The 20006-nt window shown below is 39.8% G+C and overlaps 1 long non-coding RNA gene across 5 annotated transcripts in view; it reads left to right on the forward strand.

Moving 5' to 3' along the window:
* Window positions 1-16946, forward strand: part of LOC120399213 — a 39397-nt gene extending 22451 nt beyond the window's left edge. The window contains exons 6-7 of one of the 5 annotated variants that reach the window (XR_005595032.1): window positions 268-465; window positions 581-2630. This is a non-coding gene — a long non-coding RNA (uncharacterized LOC120399213). Of the gene's footprint in view, window positions 1-267; window positions 2633-16141 lie in introns of those variants that run through there. The other 4 variants (XR_005595033.1, XR_005595034.1, XR_005595031.1 and 1 more) reach the window with 4 other exon arrangements.
* Window positions 16947-20006: the final 3060 nt, after the last annotated feature.

Raw genomic sequence — 20006 nt, forward strand, 5'->3', positions numbered from 1 at the left:
AAATGGCATATGAATCATATAGTAATCCATTCATTAGTTTATGGATTCAGAGTCTTCCAGGGAGTGTCACAAATCCATATAAGCTTAATGAAGTGGTAAGACCATAACCATTCCCAGTAGCTCAAAGTAATGAACAAATACTCAGCACACTGGAATTGACCCTACAGGTGCAGTTCAAAGGACTATTATGTATTTTAGCAAATCTTCTTTGATAGGTCTACCTGAGCTAATAAATATTAGAGTTTCTACATTCTTTCTTCCTACTAGTGCATCAGTAGAAGGGATTTCAGGTGACTCCTCCTGAATGAGATTACGGCTTTCACTGTTGCCTTTTTTGCTATACTGCAATCTCCTGGAATGATCACACTAGACCTATTATCTTCTGAAGTGGGGATGATGGACGCTAACCTCAGCTGGAATTATGTCTTTTTGGAAGACGTTCAGTGAGATCGCTAACATTTTCAAGTAAGAAGGTCAATTATCCTCCTTCCAAATGGATTCAGTTTCCACTAATCATTCTTTTCTGAGAAAACCACATTTTCTTTCCTTGTTCTCTACATCACCTTTGTCCATTCAACAGCCCTAAACAATAACCTTCTTCTGATCAACATCTCCACTACAGAAGATGCCTTTGATTCTCTTAGAAAGACAGTCACATCCTATAGACTGCCTCCTCAATCTTCTGCTGTATCGAAAAGAGGATAGATCCAGCTGCTGCAGATGCATAAACAAAGAGCATTGAACTCCTATTTATTTTTCCTGACTGCTTCCTCAGTCTGCTCTCAGTTTGAATCTTTTTTGAAGGCTATGGGTTAAGAAGTTGTGCTGATGTGTTTGTGTAATCTTCCTTCCCTCTCTCCTCTTGGTGTCTGATCTTTCTTAGCTGCTTTTGATAAGATGTTCTATCACCTCTAGCGATAGACTGCCAGATTAAATCAGTAGAGGCGAAACTAAATGACTAGCTTCCTTTTACAAACTTACGTCACGTGGAATAAATACAGGTTTTACATTTATGCAAATTAAATAAATCACATGATTCTACTAAACCTTTTTGTGGAAATATTTATATATTTCTCAACTGATACTTAACTCATATAGATAAGGCTAGTCTTAATATGTAACTAGAAGGCACAAGGTGTGCCACTAGAATTTCATAACTGGGTTTGGAAGAGGAGAAGAAATACTGGAAAATCTGCTTCTCTCTCACTTACATGCCAAGTCCTGAGCACATGAATGGCTCTCCACCCCATAAGTGGTGACATCTTAAACACTATTAACAGTGCTGGGAGTTGGCTAGAGAACCCTCATTAGGGCTTGCATGAGGTCACACACCTAATTACTGGCAGAGCTCGACTAAAACCCAAGACTCAACTGCCCAGGGGACCATACTGCCTCCGATTGAGTCATAAATCACTGATTGATGGCGTTATCTTAACTGTATTATGGCAGCTTAAATATTCATATGAATTTAGAAAAATGGCGGTTAATAAAAAGATATAAACCTACATTATTTAGGTGGGGGTGGGGGGTTAAGTATAAAACCTCTGCAAACAGAAATACAAGACATTTTATTGAGGAGAATAAAAACAGACAGCTAGAGCTGGAAACAGAAATTTCATCAACAAAGATTTACTTTCCTTCATTCCTGGATTCTAGTAGATAGAGCATTAGAAGACACAAGAAACCGGTGCAAGGTATAGATTCCCCATTAGAAGTTTTTAAGCAAACATGTCTGAGCCTAGAAAATGTAGTCGGCAAGACCTTTCTGTAGATTTTCAGTCAGGCAGTGGGAAGAAATTAATCACAATGCCAAAATAAACATTTTACTCAGCAATATTGTGAAGTGATTATAGGGGATTTATCACCATTTTTCATATAATGGCATACATTAATTGTCAGGGCATTTTTAGTGTGGGGGCCCTTAGCTCCACAGCTTGCTTACCAGCCATTGGTCTACCACATCTTGAGTTTATTGACCCATAAAATGAGCTGGGCATATATTTATAGTATAGTATGTAGTGTAATGATAAAAAAGTCTTTCAATCTTGACATCAAGTTATGTATATACATTTTAAATGTTCAGCATGCAAAGACTACACGATGGGTACATTCCTAAATTAATAAAAATAAGGGGAAACTTTGATGAATACAAAGATGCCTCAGTCAATATTTGCATCTGTCAGTAAATCTTGAAAGTCAACATCTGTTTATTCATATAACAGTTACATACTAGTTTATTTAATACTTGCTAGTAACAGTTCTCTGTTTTTCCATAGAGTTTTTGAAACTTAACAATATCATTCACATGAAGCTCTCCAAAGCCATCTTTGAGCCATCTACCCATCCTTCCAACTAGTTTCTTTCTGTGCCAAGAGTTGGGCTCCATGAGTCCTGAATTCTCTGAAAATGGGTGTGTGTGTGTGTGTGTGTGTGTGTGTGAGAGAGAGAGAAAAGCTGCGCTTGGTTAAGAACAAAAATATTTTACCTGGCCAATGTAACTGTTTCAGTGTCATGTGCGTTTATTTTATTTTTTTTATTTTATTTTATTTTATTTTATTTTAACTTTATTGCAGTTTGAACTGGTGGAACAACTTGACTTTTTTAACTAACGAGACTTATCTGTAGGCTTTTTATATATTGGCTCTTCAAAGAACCTCCCATGTTTTCCTCCTAAAAATAAATAAAATAAATATTTGTTTAAAAAATTGTCGAACTGTTCTTTACAAAGTTAAGTGTGACTTTATATAAGGCTGCAGAGTCAAAAGGCAGCAGTGTGTAGTGCCCAAGTATGCCACATGATTTTTGTGTTCCTTTCATATATGAAAATCAAAACAATTTACTTGATTTTGACTATATGTGTTATGCCATTAATTGTTTAATTTTATTTGGGGTATCCCAAGACTAGCACTAGAGAGTGGGTCAAACTGTGAAATGTTTAAAATGAAAATTCTTGATTTGCTGACATTCTATATTGTGATGAGCTAGCAAGGCAAGACCCTCATCTTACTTTGGGTACATGTGGATGGCATGCCTAGAATTATGGTTCAATAAAAAATAAAGATAAAGATATATTAGCCTATATACTGCAAAGTTCATAAGGCTTTCCTGAAATTTAAAATTTGTAAGATTCCAAGTACAGCAGTTCTTTCAAAATGCAACTGCCGCGCCCTATGGGTACAGATTTGTCCTGTCCACAGCGCACCTGGTCAGTTCTGCTGCACAGGGGAAGGGATTGCAGAATACATAGATCTTGTGGAGCATGACTACAGTGCTTTGCAGCAGCTCTCTATACCATATCAGGGAGGAAAAGAGCAAGCTGGGGGAAGGGTAGGGCTGGTTTATTATGGACTCCTCTTACTTCCATCCCCAACCCTAAGTGATAGCACAGGAGAGGAGGTTAGTGTAGCCATTCCCCTTCTGCTCTACATCCTGCAGTAGGGAACATTCTAAATCCCATGGACTCTCACCAGCAAACTAGCTGATTATTCCGGCTATGCATTGGAATACAGATTTTGTCCCTAATTATCACCTGTAGTTTAATCAAACAACTCCATATGATTCTGGGAAATCTGAACTGCAGATTTTCTGGTTTCTCTAAAGACAACTACTCTAAACAAAGGGAATGAAAATAAGGGTTTAGAACAGACTCTTTCTAAGCCTTGTTCATGGCAGCTGTGACATCCCTTTTTTTTGCCGACACACTGGGAAGACCTGCAGCTCATATTTCTCAGGATCTTAAGATTTTTTAATGTAATGAGTTTTAAAACAATGGTGATCTATGTAAACTTTTGGGCTTTTTGTTCTACTTCACAGCTATAATCTTTTCTGATGAGAAATATAGTAGCACAAGAGTACAAAGTTCCAGTAGATGCATTTCTTGCAATGCTTACTTTGAACTCAAATTTCTGTCTTACAATCACTGCCATGATTATAGTAATCAGAGTCTTCATCTGTGCGTTTCAGTGTCAGTACCATTCAGACTTTTATATTCATTAAAAATGGTACAATTACAATGTTGGGTTTCATTTGCTTTAAAAAAGTAAGGTTAAGCAATATTTGTTTTGTTGCAGTAAATTCTCTGACTCAGGAAAGTACTACTACAAAAAAAACCATATTTTCTTAGGTGCATTTGCAATGATCATGTTATATGTTAAACTACGTAACAATGAGGCTTTAGAAAAGTAATGTTAAGAAAAATGGTGTTCAGTAATTGTTTCTCCAGCCATGTGGTACACAGCTTTGGCCATTGTTACTGTATGTGTAGAGTCATTGGAAGTTCAGCAGAAGCAAGCTGATTGGATATGAACTTATTTTTAATATAATCTCACCTCTGGTGAGATAAACACAGTTGTCGGTATTTCTACATATTCTAGGTTGTTGAACTAGTTCTCTAGAAAGAGACTCTGTTGTAATAGTTGCATCAAAGTCATCAGATAATTGGGAGCAAACCATACAGTGAACTATGATGTAATTGAAACCTGAAATTTACAAATTTATCTTTTTGTTTGGTCAGATACTCACTGGTTCTGTAGATCTAAAGAGCTAGGTCTATTTCATACTTCAGAACCAGAATTCATCAGTCCCTGCTCCTCAAAGCATATATTGATTTGTACTGTTCTGCAGTAGCATCCCGGGCTTTCATAATACAACACAGTAGAGAGTCAGATACATTTCTAAAATAATTAAAATCTTCTACAGAATTTCATTTAAAAAAATTCTTTTAAATCTAAGGTTTTTTGAAAATGTCAGATTGTTATCACAGAACACTGGTGTCTTCAGTTTATCCCCAGGAAAGGTACTGAACAGAAAACAGCAGTGCAAGCTTCCCCGTAGTGACCTGCCTTTAAGCCCTACTATAGAGGAACCAACTCTAGGGGGTTAGACTTTTCAATCTCTATGCCCATTTAACCCTTGGCTTCTTTGGCTAGACCTTGAACAAGAGTCCCAGTTGCTTCTAAAAGTGGTATTGGATTTATATATGAATATTTGTCCAGTAGTAATGACTATGACCACCAACTCACTTCATGTCTGCCTGCAAACAGTCATCAGATGGTAATAACTATTAATCACCAATGATTTCTGCCTTATTTGAACTGGTGACTTAGGTGTGAAATATTCCATATTCCATTATTTACCCCTGTGAGCTACTGAATCCCACAGAATGCCTTAGCTTTAGTGTGGACTATCAGCCAAGAGTATCACAAGCCAACAGAAGCTGAATGATCTGTAGCGTTGACATATTTAGATCCTTTAGCTTTCCAAAGTACTAGGTTACCAAAAGAAGGCAGCATAACTGCTGACTAGACTAACCCAATACCAGCAATGTCTCTGATAACAAAAAATGAAGTAGCAAATGTGAATATTTTCAATGGGAGAAATGTTAAAAACTAGGTAATCAAACCATTGCATGGATAATCATATAATCAGAAATGTAGGCCTAGAAGGGACCTTGAAATGTCATCAAGTCCAGCCCTCTGTACTGAGGCAGGACCAAGTATATCTAGACCATCCCTGACAGGTGTTTGTCCAATGTGTTCTTAAAAAGCTCCAGTGGTGGGGATTCCACAACTTCCCTTGGAAGCTTATTCCAGAGTTTAACTGTCATAGAATCATAGGGTTGGAAGGGACCTCAGGAGGTCATCTAGTCCAACCCCCTGCTCAAAGTAGGACCAATCCCCAGACAGATTTTTGCCCCAGATCCCTAAATGGCCCCCTCAAGGATTGAACTCACAACCCTGAGTTTAGGAGGCCAATGTGCAAACCACTGATCTAATCTCCCCCCATAGTTAGAAAGTTTTTTCTTAATCTCTGACCTAAATCTCCCTTGCTCCAGATTAAGCCAGTAGTTCCTGTACTATCTTCAGTGGACATGGAAAACAATTGATCACTGTCCTCTTTATAACAGGCCTTAATGTATTTGAAGACTATCATCAGGTCTGATCTCAGTCTTCTTTTCTCAAGACTAAACATGCCCAGTTTTGTTTTTTATTAAACTTTCCTCATAGGTCAGGTTTTCTAAACCTTGTATCATTTTTGTTGCTTTCTTCTGGATTCTCCAACTTGTCCACATCTTTCCCAAAGTATGGAGTCCAAAACTGGGCACAGTGCTCTGGCCTCATCAGTGCTGAATAGAGTGGGGCAAATATCGCCCATGTCTTACAAACAACATTCCTGTTAATACAGGGCAGAAAGATATTAGTCTGTTCTGCAACTGCATCAAATTAACTTATATTAATTTGTGATCCACTATAACCCCCAGATCCCTTTCAGCAGTACTAACACCAAGCCAGTTATTTCCCATTTTGTAGTTGTGCATTTGATTTTTCCTTCGTAAATGAACTACTTTGCTCTTATCTTTATTGAATTTTATTTTGTTGAATGCAGACCAATTCTCCAATTTGTCAAGGTCATTTTGAATTCTAATCATGTCCTCCAAAGTGTTTGCAATCCTTCCATTTTAGTGTCATCTGCAGATTTTATAAGGATGCTCTCCACTTCATTATTAAAGTCATTAATGAAAATATTGAATATTACTGAATTCAGGACTGACTCCTACAGGAGCCCACCAGATATACCCTCCCAGATTTACATCAAACCATTGGCTACTGTTTGAGTAGTCTTTCAGCCAGTTGTGCACCCACTTTATAGTAATTTAATCTAGACTACATTTCCCTAGTTCACTTATGAGAATGTCATGTGGGACTGTATTAATATCCTTACTAAAACCAAGATATATCACTTCTACTGCTCCCCCCCATCCACTAAGCTGGTAACCCTGTCAACGAAAGACGTTAGGTTGATTTGGCATGATTTGTTCTTCACAAATCCATGCTGGCTATTCCTTAAAATCCTATTATCCTCCAGGTGCTTACAAACTGATTGTTTAATAATTTGTCCCCATATCTTTCCAGGTATCAAAAGTTAGACTGGTCTATAATTCTCTCGATCCTCTTTGTTCTCCTTTTTAAAGATAGTTACTATGTTTTCCCTTTTCCAGTCTTCTGGGACTTCACCCATCCTACAGGAATTCTCAGAGATAATCACTAATGATTCTAAGATTGCTTCAGCTAGCTCCTTCAATACCCTAGGATGAATTTAATCAGGTCCTGCTGACTTGAATATGTCTAACTTATCTAAATATTCTTTAACCTGTTCTTTCCCTGTTTTGGCTTGCATTCCTTCCCACTTGCTATTAATATTAATTGTGTTGAGTATCTGGTCATCATTAACATTTTTAGTGAAGACTAGCAAAAGAGGCATTAAGCACCTCAACCTTCTTGATGTCACCCGTTGTTAGCTCTCCTTCCCCACTATTCCTTTGTCTTTCCCTTGCTCCTAATGTGTTTAAAGAATGTCTTCTTACTACCTTTTATGTTCCTTGCTAGTGTAACTGATTTTGTGCCTTAACCTTTCTGATTTTGTTCCTACATGATTATGCTGGTTTTTTGTACTCCTTCTTTGCAATCTGTCCATGTTTCTACTTTTTGTAGGATTCCTTTTTGATTTTCAGGTCATTAAACAGCTCCTGATGGAGCCATATTAGCCTCCTACTATTTTTCCTATCTTTCCTTCACATCAGGAGAGTTTGCAGTTGTGCCTTTATTATTGTCTCCTTGAGAAACTGCTGGTGCTCCTGATCATGATGCCTACCTGGCGGAGGCACCCACACATGCAGACAGAGGAAGAGCTAGCAGTGGTTTTAGTGACATGCCATTTTCCTCCCATGGTGGGTTCTTCCTTGTAGAGAATCTTCAAGTTAAGGAAACAAAAACAACACATAACTGTGCCTCCCTCTACTAGCAAACTCTGCTAGGCCACAGGCACTGACTTTCTGCTTTCCCTGGGGTGCTCCACTCCCTCTCTGCTCCCCACTCTTCCCCTTCCCCCCAAGGTCCCACCCTCATCCTGCCTTTTCCTGCCCCCATTCCGCCCCCTCCCCCAAGGCTCTGCCCCCACCCCACCTTTTCCCATCCCCGCTCTGCCACTCCTCTGAGCACATCCCACTCCCACTCCTTCCCCTCCCTCCCAGCAACTCTGGCCTGCCACCAAACAGCTGATTGGAGGCAGATGGGAGACGCTGGGGGAGAGGGGGAGGAGTTGACCATTGGGGCCTGCCAAACAGGTGATCGGCAGGTGGCTGTTGAGCACCCTCTATTTTTTTTCTGTGGGTGCTCCACAGCCCTGGAGCACCCATGGAGTCGGCTGGCTAACTCCCTTGGGCTCCGAGGAGCCTTTGTTTCACCAGCACCATCGCTTACCATCTTCACTATCATCAATCTTGTCAGAAACATAGTAGGAAAATGATAGTATCTGCTGGTGGTATTTATAAACTTGGTCCATTGTACAAGGGTCTCACAAAGTATGGAACTAAAATCATAATGGAAAATCTACAGATCCCTCTCTTTTTATGCAGAAAGATGTCACAACACTTTGTAACATTTATTAATTTTATTTATCTTTGCTAAACCACATGTGTATGAGTGATATTGTTACATACATGAAAAAAAAACACTGGTTCTTTATTGCCTGAAAAGATTTTATGTCATGAGGCCGGACAATACTGAAGTTGAGAACAATATAAACCAGTTGGATTGCATATGTAAATGATTCATCCTGGTTGAACCTAAATAGTTCTGCGATTTCCCTGAAATCTTGCAACATCCGTTCTGATTGCATCTGCTTATCTTTGCTTCTTGGTTGTGTAGGGAAAATAGGGTGGTGTTTTAAGTAATTAAAATATAGGATAGGCTCAGGAATTATTTTTAATTATTTAACCTTTTTTCTGTATGTAGGTGTGATACAGCATGGCCAGAGGGCAGCAGGAGAGTGTTACAAGGGAGCCTTATTCCCTGTAAGGGGAAGAAAGTTTGCTATAGATTAACTAGAGCACCTGAAGCCAATTAGAGCACCTGAAGCCAATTAGAGTACCTGCAGTCAGTCACATGATAAAACCCCCCTGCTTCAATCAGACAGTGTGGGAGTTGGAGCAGAAAGGATTGGTATTGGAGCAGAGAATAGTTTGAAGAGAAGCAGAGGAAAGTTTGGAGGAGTGCTGCAGTGGGCTAAGAAGTCCAAGACCCTAGGTAAGGGGCACCTGGCTTGTGCAGAGGGAGGGCAGGAAGCCCCCCACAAGCTGAAGGGCAGGAGAGGGAAGTAGCCCAGGGGAAGGAACCGCCAGTTCAAGTGGTTCACCACTATCCTCCGGGCCCCTGGGCTGGGACCTGGAGTAGAGGGCGGGCCCAGGTCACTCCCTCTCCACTCCCCTCCTCAAAGACACTAGTGGGGCAATTAATATTCTGATTCAGGGGCAATAAATGGTGCCCTGAACAGCCCCTAAAGAAGAGAAAGCGCGAGACCCATCATAATAGTGCTGGCAATTTGCCACAGTAGGTTACTTTGGCTTAGTTGACGTTTTGAGGGAGACACTGCATTGGTCTATCCTTTATACATTTATTAAAAGATTAAGCAAGCACTTATAGAACAAATATGAGTTTAAGCAAAATGTCACTAGCTAATTTAATGTATAGTTTTCCTAGCCTAATTTACAATAATCCAGTGCAATAGTCATATCAAGGTTATAATTGAAATATAATCAATAAATCAACAGTTCCATTTCTCTAGTTCACCAATTACTACAATAAGTAATTCAATCAAATGGTAATGGACAAGTTAAGGAAAACAATTCTCTTACGTCTTACAGGAAGGTTAAGAGAAGAAGCCGTTCCCTTTGATTTAAGCCATTTAGCTAAGAGTCTGTTTAAGGCAGAGGCTAGTTCTTGTCTTGGTTTTAAGGAAGTACTGCTCTTTAAATGATTTTGTGGTAATTTTCTCCTTTGGCTGCTCTCTCCCATTACACTTCACTGTTCACAGAAGCCGCCCATCTTTCATTTATGTAATCTGTTTCTCCCTTTTTTAACACAATGGCTGCATCTCTCTGGCAGTCTTGCACAACTTTAGGATGACACTCACCCTTACTTTTTAAGTAATAGATTTAGGGATTTAGTGTCTACTTTGGGGAACTGTTAGACACATACAAATGGGTGTTGGAGCAATTTAAGCATCCTCAAATTACAGAGGGATCTTCATGCCTTCTTCACTTTAAGTCTTTAAGTTAGATAATTGATCTTAGTTTAGAATTAAGTTGATATTTACTGGTATTTCTATCAATGATAGGATGGACTTAAAGCTTTTAAAATGCAGGAAGGGGTCTGGTCTCTTCTCTCTCAGTTGTAGACTTCAGGCTTGGCTTAGCCAATGGTTAGAGTCTTTCACCTCTCCTTCTTTGGCTGGCCAATCCAGGGAAGAAAACAGCATACAACTTTGGGTGTCTTTATTGATGCAAGAGACCCCCCCACTTCCTTCTGCATGGTTAGGATGTTTTTGCAGGGATCAGTGTGCCCTTACTCTGCCTCAGGGGTCACCTCAATATCTTCAGAGGCCAATAAGGTGTTACAGCCTGGGAGATGTAATTTGACATGAACAAATGGCCTGGCCTCTTTTTCTTGATGTTACATAGAAGATTCCAGGTTTGTATGTACATATATCTTGCAACAATTCATTAATAACCACAGAGAAATGTCTCTCAAAAAGAGGACACAAAAAGATGCCACATGATAAGGGGCTAGTAGGCAAAGTTCTGCGTAGGCCCAAGATATAAATGTCTTAATTATTTAAATATAATTAATGACTCATCAGCATTTGCATTTCCACATAGTTTCACACATCCTTGTGACAACGAGTTAGTTATGACACTGGGAAAGCAACGCTGAGCGGTGGGGGCAGAGTCTAGGGCAAGTAAATGACCTTACTTTAATAACCTTTTGCTTGCAAGCCAGAAAGCGGCTTCAGACATCTTCAAGTAATGCCAATTTTCATTAAATATTTAGCCAACTAAAAAGTTACTCAGCCCTAAATCCAAATGTGGCCTATGTTGACTGCATCTGGCTCAAAGGAGATAAATTATAGTTTTATCTGAATTTCCACATTCCTCTCTTGAATATAATTTTAAAAAAACCACAGAAGACATCCATAAGACAGATTTCTGATGAAGACACTCAGAACGCAAATTCTGCTCTTATTCATGCTGATGTAAATATGGGATAATTCTACTGAAGTCAATGGCTGTGATTCCTGTGTATACAAAGGCCCCTTTACATTGCCAGAGTGATGTAAAGGGGCCTGAGTGTGAATGAAAATCAGGCCATAGAACTTGTTCTGTTTTACATTAGTGTAACTGAGAAGAAATTGGTGCTTAGGCTGTATTGAAAGTAGCATTATGCATTTTAAGCCACATATTCCATAATATGTGGTAAAGAAGTGAATGTGCACCCAATGTATGTCCTCCCTCCCCCTGCTGCCACTCCTGCATTTGTCACCTCCATCTGCAGAGCAGCAAACTCCACGGGTTCTGCTGAAGAGGGTCCTTCACAGCAGGGAAAAAGAGGACTGGATTTACTCCTCATGAAACTAAGATTTTGAAACAAGGCCCTGGCATATTGCACAGGTTATGACTGAAGGCAAAACTTGGTTCTTATTATCTCTTATGCTAAATATTGATCCTGTCCAATAAACATTTATGATTCTCCTAAATCTGTTATATTATGAATAAATCTAGATGAAAATATTAGAAATAGCAGAATAAAAACACTATTTCTTTTTATGTTTTAGTCCCCTCCTCAGTTTGTATTTTTTTTTAAAAATAAATTTTTTTGCAAGGCTTTCATAATTAAAACTTAAATTGCATCTTGCTTTTTACCCCAAACTATGGGTTTTCTTTATTTTTTTGCTAGGCTAAGGTATCCTAGCCCAATCAGGATCTTCCTTCCATTGCAGCTTCCACCACCCATAACCTTGTTTTATAATCAAAGGGGAGGTAAAGCGAAAGCAGCAATATTAATAGGCTTTCCCATGCAGTCTCTCTGGGCATAGTCTTTTTATAAATGTCTTGAACTTGACCTCTTTGAAAGGCACAAAGGTCCAACACACATTTTTAAAGTTATGTTTAAATATATATATTTTTTAATTCTGTGAAGACATTTGAAACCTGGCCCTCAACACACAGAGCATAAATCTTTCAGGATAGTCATACAGTAAAAGTGATGCGTGAAGCAGATAATTTTAGGAAAACCCCTAAAACAGTTCTGTTGCTTTGCTTTTCATGCCATTTTATAGATACCTTCTCTGCAACACTACCAAAATAATCAAACAAATTCCAATGAATACTATTATGATTTCATCGCCTTGGCATTTGAACTTGCAAATACAATTTAGTAATGAATTAGGAGGGAGAAAAGTTTTGCCTGCCGCACCCTCGTTATAAAAAACGTTCTTGGGAGCCAAGCATTCAGGGCATCAGAAAGATTTACAATAACAGTATAAATAGCGACAATGAATTTGGGAGCAAGAGTGTTCTAACAGATTTTCACTATGAATTAGGTTTTATAAGTAATTTTACCAAGACATAATAAATACTTAGGGATATAATTTTCCCTCAGTGAATCTGTACACTAACTAATAGTAAAGTTGATAGGAATTCCGTTGAGATGGAAATATACATACATCTTGGTTCTTGCAGCTTGTCTGGTTTGCATGTGTTCTCATTGAAGGTGTTGGCTTGAGAGTCCTGGATGCTGAAGTCCTGGACTTTTTGAAGTACAAAAATGGGTACAGTCTTGGCAGTAGCAGTACAAGCTTCCCATGCTGCCCCTCCATTTCAGATCCTTAGGGGAGTAATTCTCTGGGTCCATTCAGTGCTTAGCCTCTTTTTCTGAGACTGCCAACAACAGTGTATGTGGCAGTGAAATTTTGTAGTGTGGATGTCTACTTGGAATTGAACAGTTAGGTGGTAACAACCGTCAGTCACTTAGAGCTACTAACCTGGGTGGAACTTGAACTAATGATCTATAGGTGAGGGACCCTATAGACCATCATCAATATAATGTCTTGCTGTCTGATGTGCTTTCAACCAGGTATATTGGCACACAAGGTTTATTCATATTTTCTCTTAACCTTCATTTTTCTAACTGTATTCAAGTGGGCAACTGTTCTTAGATCCAAGTCCTGAGCCATGCCGGAGCTCTGCTCTGTGTAGCTGAGGATTGCAGAAGACATGGGGCAGTTAAGTTATCTTTGCTCTTCACCTCTAATCTCTAAAGCTGCCCTACATTTCGCTGAGCTTCAGTACCCCCTCCTCCACAGCCGGGTTTGCTGAAGTGCCATGTCGCCTCCCTCTCCTGATGTGTAGGGCTCACCTTTGCTGGGGGAACTGGGAAAGGGGACATAGTAGCAGGGAGTCCTCAATTGCTCAGTTGAGGCCTGATCTAAATCCCATTGAAATCAATGGAAGAATGCTTGCTGAGTTAGTGAGTGAGTTTTGGGCCAGGCCTTTGAGGCAGCCGCTGGAGCAGCACAAAGAGACTAGCACTGGATTTGTCACTAGGGTGCAGTGTTCCTGAACATGCTTCTAGAAACTGCACCAAGGAGAACGTGTGCTCAGACACACCAAGAGTCAGATTCTGATCTCTGTTACACCAGGGTCCATTGCCTGACTCAGGCAAGTTGAATTTACAGGACTAGTTCTGGAGACTTTAAAACAAAAGTCACAGGGGAGCATGAAAGAAGGGTGGGGGTATGAAGCTGCTGGAACATCTTAAGAGACAGACCTGGCAGCAGCTGGCTGAGACAGGCCTGCCATCCTGCTTAATCAGTAGTCTCTATAACTAAGCTCAGAAGGTGCTCAACACAATTTGCTGCCTTAGGCAAAACTTCAGAGCAGTGCCCTCCACCTACCCACTACATCAGAGGTTCTCAAGCAGGGGGAATATATCAGACTTTCTGGGGGAGGAGGGGTGTGGAGAGCCTTCTGAGGGTTCGTGGACAGAAGTGAGGAGGGCACAAGCTCCAGGTTGCAGCACCACTCAAGTTTGGCCTGGCCAAACTGCCACCTCAGGCAGCTGCTTAGTTTGCCTATAGCTAGAGCAGCCCCTGACTAAGGGTATGTCTACACTATGGGATTATTCCGATTTTACATAAACCGGTTTTGTAAAACAGATTGTATAAAGTCGAGTGCACGCGGACACACTAAGCACATTAATTCGGCGGTGTGCGTCCATGTACCAAGGCTAGTGTCAATTTCCGGAGTGTTGCACTGTGGGTAGCTATCCCGTAGCTATCCCATAGTTCCCGCAGTCTCCCCCACCCATTGGAATTCTGGGTTGAGATCCCAATGCAAAAACAGTGTCGCAGGTGATTCTGGGTAAATGTCGTCACTCAATCCTTCCTCCAGGAAAGCAACGGCAGACAATCATTTCGCACCATTTTTCCCTGGATTGCCCTGGCAGACGCCATAGCATGGCAATCATGGAGCCTGTTTTGCCTTTTGTCACTGTCACCATGTGTGTACTGTACTGCGTCTGTCAGCAGCATCCTGCACTGCTACACAGCAGCATTCATTTGCCTTTGCAAGATAGCAGAGACGGTTACCAGTCATATTACACTGTCTGCCATTGTAAATTGGTGATGAGATGATGGTTATCAGTCGTTCTGTACCATCTGCTGCTATCATGGGTGCTCCTGGCTGGCCTCACTGAGGTCGGCCGGGGGCACATAGGCAAAAATGGGAATGACTCCCTGGGTCATTCCCTTCCTATGTTTTGTCTAAAAATAGTTGGTCCAGCCTAGAATATGGGGCAAGTGTACTAGAGAACCAGAGAGCACAGCCGCTCCGTGTCAGAGCCCCAGAGATCCCGCAGAAATGATGAGCTGCATGCCATTCACAGGGGGTGCCCCTGCAACAACCCCACCCGTTGCTTCCCTCCTCCCCCAACTCTCCTGGGCTACCGTGGCAGTGTCTCCCCATTTGTGTGATGAAGTAATAAAGAATGCAGGAATAAGAAACAGACTTTTTAGTGAGGTAAAATGAGGGGGAGGAAGCCTCCAGCTGCTATGATAGTCCAGCCAGGACATTAAAGGGTAGTGGGGGAGAGGAGACCAGCCTTTCGCTGCTATGATAGTCCAGGTAGAAAAGAATCTTTTCTTTAGACATGACGGGGGCTGCATATATGGGGAATCATGCACAATACGTCAACTACAGTATAGATGATATAGTGGGTTCAAAGAATAGATGGTATGCAGTGGAACAGTCTACTCTCATATGTCTCTCTTCTCTTTGGAAAATGTGATGGAAACATACAAAAATGTAGCCCCTTGTTGAAGCGAAGTCCCCTGGTTTTGTGCCATTATTATAGTTTATTCAGTTTTCTCCTTTCCCTCATCCAGAAGCCTTGTGGTGCTCATCTTTATATGCAACTCATCTATCTATCGATATTGCCCATAGTATTTGGGTGCCTGTCAAGCATCTTGGTTACATCTATTCAACTGTTGTAAACATATTGAGCAGGAACAGTCAAATTAGGCCACATGTAGGGCTTTGGGGTTTGTTTGCCTCTCAAATGGATTTGTGTGAGCAGCTCTTTGGAGTATGGTGAAAAATGAAGATGCATTTTTTGGCATTGATGCAGAGGATTGAAGAATATTGCTGGTGACTAAGTGGTACAGATATAGAGACATTGAGGGAGAGGAGGTTGGCGTTTCAGTGGCGAAGCAGAAGATTGGTATTGTGCTGTGCAGCTTCAGTCATCGAAGAGGAGGTTGGATGTTTGGATGGTAAGACAGGAGTCTGGGGGCTTGGTCTTTCAATGTGAGAAGCAGTATTCTAAAGAGAAGCTTGGATCCCTTTTGTGAGTGCATCCGAGTTCAGATGGCTTTCCAGAGCGGTCACAATGGTGCACCGTGGGATAGCTCCTGGAGTTCAATACCGTCGATTTGCGGCCACACTAACCCTAATCCGACATGGCAATACCGATTTCAGCGCTACTCCTCTCGTCGGGGAGGAGTACAGAAACTGGTTTAAAGAGCCCTTTATATTGATATAAAGGGCCTCATTGTGTGGACGGGTGCAGGGTTAAATCGGTATAACGCTGCTAAATTCGGTTTAAACTCGTAGTGTAGACCAGGCCTAAGTAAGCTTTGAGCGCACATCGCTACACACTGTTATGCTTTAGTCTAGCTCTGTTTGGATTTTATCCCATGGTTAGTGTGTTTTCCCTTGTACCAACTAAATGTTACTTTTGTTTAATTTTAGATAAACAGCAGGAGTGTGATTTTTGTTGGGTGCTCCACAGAGATGGAAACTGACTGCCTTGTGACCATAAAGAAGGTAGAATCAGAAGAGAAGGAAAAGATCTGAGCCTCCGGCCCAAGGCATGGAAACTGTGATTCTCCTCCCAAAACAGTGCTGTGAGATAGCTGGCCGGGGCCAGTGTAAGCAGAGGGAGAGCTGAATAATCTGAGCGGTGCTAGGTGTGGCTATATTATTTATTTATTTTTCAGAACACATTTCCTTGTGTCTGCATACAATGGTGGAAAAGACAGTTCCATAATCACTCTCACAGGCTCACATCCAGGCAGCAACATTAGTTTGATTGAAGTGTGTGCTATGACAGGAAAACGAGTCTGTTACCCATCTACTTCATTCAACTCATACTTTGAAATAGCCATAGAATAAAGATCCCTATACTGGGCATGAGTGTTTAGTGCATATGTAGGCTGAAAACTGCCACTGAAGTCGAAGTTGAAGAATTTTTCTGAGTTAGGATTGGCCCTTCCAGAGTTTTGTTGCTTTGTACCCATTCAAGACTGTGTTCATTATTTGCTGATCATTGACTTCCTGTTGCCAAATTAACTTTTCTTTTTTCTGTTTTTTGGTAATGAATATGAGAAGCTTATAGAAGTCTTCATATGGCATCTTGTTAATTTTAACAGATTAAAAGCAAATCTCATTTCTTCAATAGCTATTTTGGTGTTGCATATCTCAATTTGCAGTGGAATAGAATAATACCAAAGAAATAAGAATCTGGGTTTATTTTTTTTTTTTTTTGAAAGTTTTGAACAAGTTAAAACAAATCTAAACTGTATTCACAGTAAATGATACTAATTAAAATGTTGAGGCTGCATTTAAAAAGAAATGAAAAGAACTATTTAGAGCCTTATCTTTTGCAATTTGAATGTTTTTTCATGCTCAGCTTTACGTATTCATTGAAGTATTATGCCTTGTACTGTTTCCCTGGTAAATGCTGTTGCTATTTGGCATTTTATGGGGTGTGGTTTAAACAACAGATGGAGTTGATAAATATATAAAAGATAATATAGAATGTTTGAAAATCCCCCAAAATGCTGGTTTACAGATTCAATAGCAGCATTTGCAGTTTCCACTCTACCTTGCCGTTTATCTTCACATAAACCTGATTCCTAATGGAGTCAGCTAAATTAAACAAGTTAAGGTTCTCATAATGCACAAGTGTCGCCACTGCAAATTAACCACTATCTGTACAAAAGACACATTGTGTGTCTGAAACAATATTTGCAATCAGGTTTCTTTTAAAAGTGTGAAAGGGCAGGGGAGTCGGGGGAATGAAGGTCCAGATTGTTAAATGGGGAGAGAACATAAGGACTGCATGAGGTTAGTACCCAAGCAGAGTTAACCTCCTTTAAACAGCAACAACAGGCCGGGCTCCTCACTGCACTGGCCAGTGCTTGGGTGAGAGCATACACTGCATCCCTGTAAAAGGTATCATCTTTGTGCCAGTGTTGAGTCTGCTGTGGAAACCGAGCAGGAGCAAAGCTAGAGTAAGGCAACCAGGTCCCTAGGCACAGCACAACCTGGGCGGGGGGTGGGGGTGGGGGTCAGAAACAGCCCACACCCTCAGTTGGCAAAGCAGTGGCAGGGGAACTCCCAGCAGAAGCAGTGGCATGGGGTCACCTCTCCTCTTTCTGGCCAGAAATCCAGGGCTGACAGCACAATGGGAGCCTGGTACTTGCCCTAGAAGTCAGAGTGTATTTGCTTTGCTTTGGAAGAGCTCACAAAAACAGGGTCTGGGGATTGTTTTTGGTTCTTGTTGGTTTCAGCTAGCTCAGAAGCACTACAGTACCCTTTCCCTTGGTATTCCTATTGCTCTCAATTACTTGCAGTCAGGAGAAATAACATATGTATATGGCAAAACAGTTATATATGAGGTGCAGGAACAGACCCATAATATCCCCTCTGCTGACTTGATCCTTTCTGGGGTGGGCAATGAGCAATTATATGACAATTATACACTAATTTAATAACTACAGAAGAAACCTTGTAACGGATAACCTATGGCACAGTAAATGTATACTTCTAAAAGACCTATATTTTTAAACAGTTATACCTTTATCTAGTATTTGCTTTAACTGGTTTTGCCAGCTGGTCATGACTAGGAGTATGAAACAGCTTTCATATGAGAAAAGATTAATAAGACTGGGACTTTTCAGCTTCAAAAAGGGATGACTAAGCGGCATATGATAGAGGTGTATAAAATCATGACTGGTGTGGAGAAAGTAAATAAGGAAGTGTTATTTACTCCTTCTCTTAACACAAGAACTAGGAGTCACCCAACAAAATTAATAGGCAGCAGCTTTAAAACAAACAAAAGGAAGTATTTCTTCACACAAAATGCAGTCAACCTGTGGAACTTTTTGCCAGAGGATGTTGTGAAGGCCAAGACTATAACAGGGTTCCAATAGGAACTAGATAAATTCATGAAGGATAGGTCCATGAACAGGGCCAGATTATGAAATTCTGAGGCCCTAAGCTATGTCAAGTGTAAGAAGTCCCCATACCATAAAAAATGAATTTATTATTTTCACAGAAAGGACATTGAATATAAAAACACAAAAGCTTTATATTTGCATATATACAAAGGTGAAGTTGTAAAAACAGAATAATTTTATTTTCAGCCGCCCTCTCTGTAATGATGACATCATGACAGAAATACATTTTAGACAAATTCTTGAACTAATTCCATATGTAAGTAAAGTAGAAGTAAAGAATACAAGAATATAACAAATACAAAAATAAAAAATACAGTAAATAATACAATTTACTAGAAGAGTTCTCAGGACATTTTTCTTCTCTGTAGCATCTAAATTGTGAAATTCCTTGTCTGAATACGTAATGAGACTCTTAGAGGATATAAGATGGCAATGGAGGATATAGGATGCGAGTAATCCACAAGCTTAAAGCTCAACTATTGGTTAAAATGATATGAATTACACACAGGTAATAAGAAAATCATCAGAAAATTGTATGTGGGTTGTATTTTTCCAATAAATTGCTTTGTTTTGTTTTTTATAGAAGGTTATGCTGAATTATCCAATATTGGTACTAAAATTAGTAGCAGAAAGTTTTTATTGAAACCAGTAACAAATAATTTTATATTATAAATATTGAGATGTATATATCTATACAACAACAAATAATATTTTTATTAATATATATATGACAAAAACCTGTGTTCTTTCACCAGGATATTTCTGTGAAAGTTAGTGCTATGTCCTCACAGGAAAACAAGAGAGGATATATAATTATTTTTACACCATGAATAAGGAAAATTATCCTTTTCATAGGACTAAAGGAAAAAACATTTGATTAATTTTTGTTAGGGAAATACAAAGTTTATCCAGATTATATATAAAATATATGTGTTTATTCCAATTTAATGTTCACTATGAAGCAATGTATTGTTGGCATTTTTCTTTTGCCATACTATAAAATACAATGTATTATGCATATGATTTATAAGTCGATATAAGAATTTTTACATAGCATACTACCTATAATAAAATTTTATCTTGCGTGCTCCAAACCCACCGAGCAGAAAATCCCAGTCGTTTTTCTAGGCAGGCATCTCTTTTTGCTTTTGCGTCTCTATCCTCTGTCTCCCCCAGGACCACTAATTAATCTTGAGTAAACACCTCGGACACACAGAGTGACACAAGCTATATGTGCAAAAGTGAAAGAATTTACCAGAAAAATGACTGGTAATCTCTAGACAGGCATTGAGAAAGTGAGAAAAACTAGCCTATATAATGAATATTATAGGCTTTAATAGCCTATAAATTATATATGCACATAGTGTGAAATA

Source organism: Mauremys reevesii, linkage group 2, assembly GCF_016161935.1.
Source record: "Mauremys reevesii isolate NIE-2019 linkage group 2, ASM1616193v1, whole genome shotgun sequence".
Lineage (NCBI taxonomy): Eukaryota > Metazoa > Chordata > Testudines > Geoemydidae > Mauremys > Mauremys reevesii.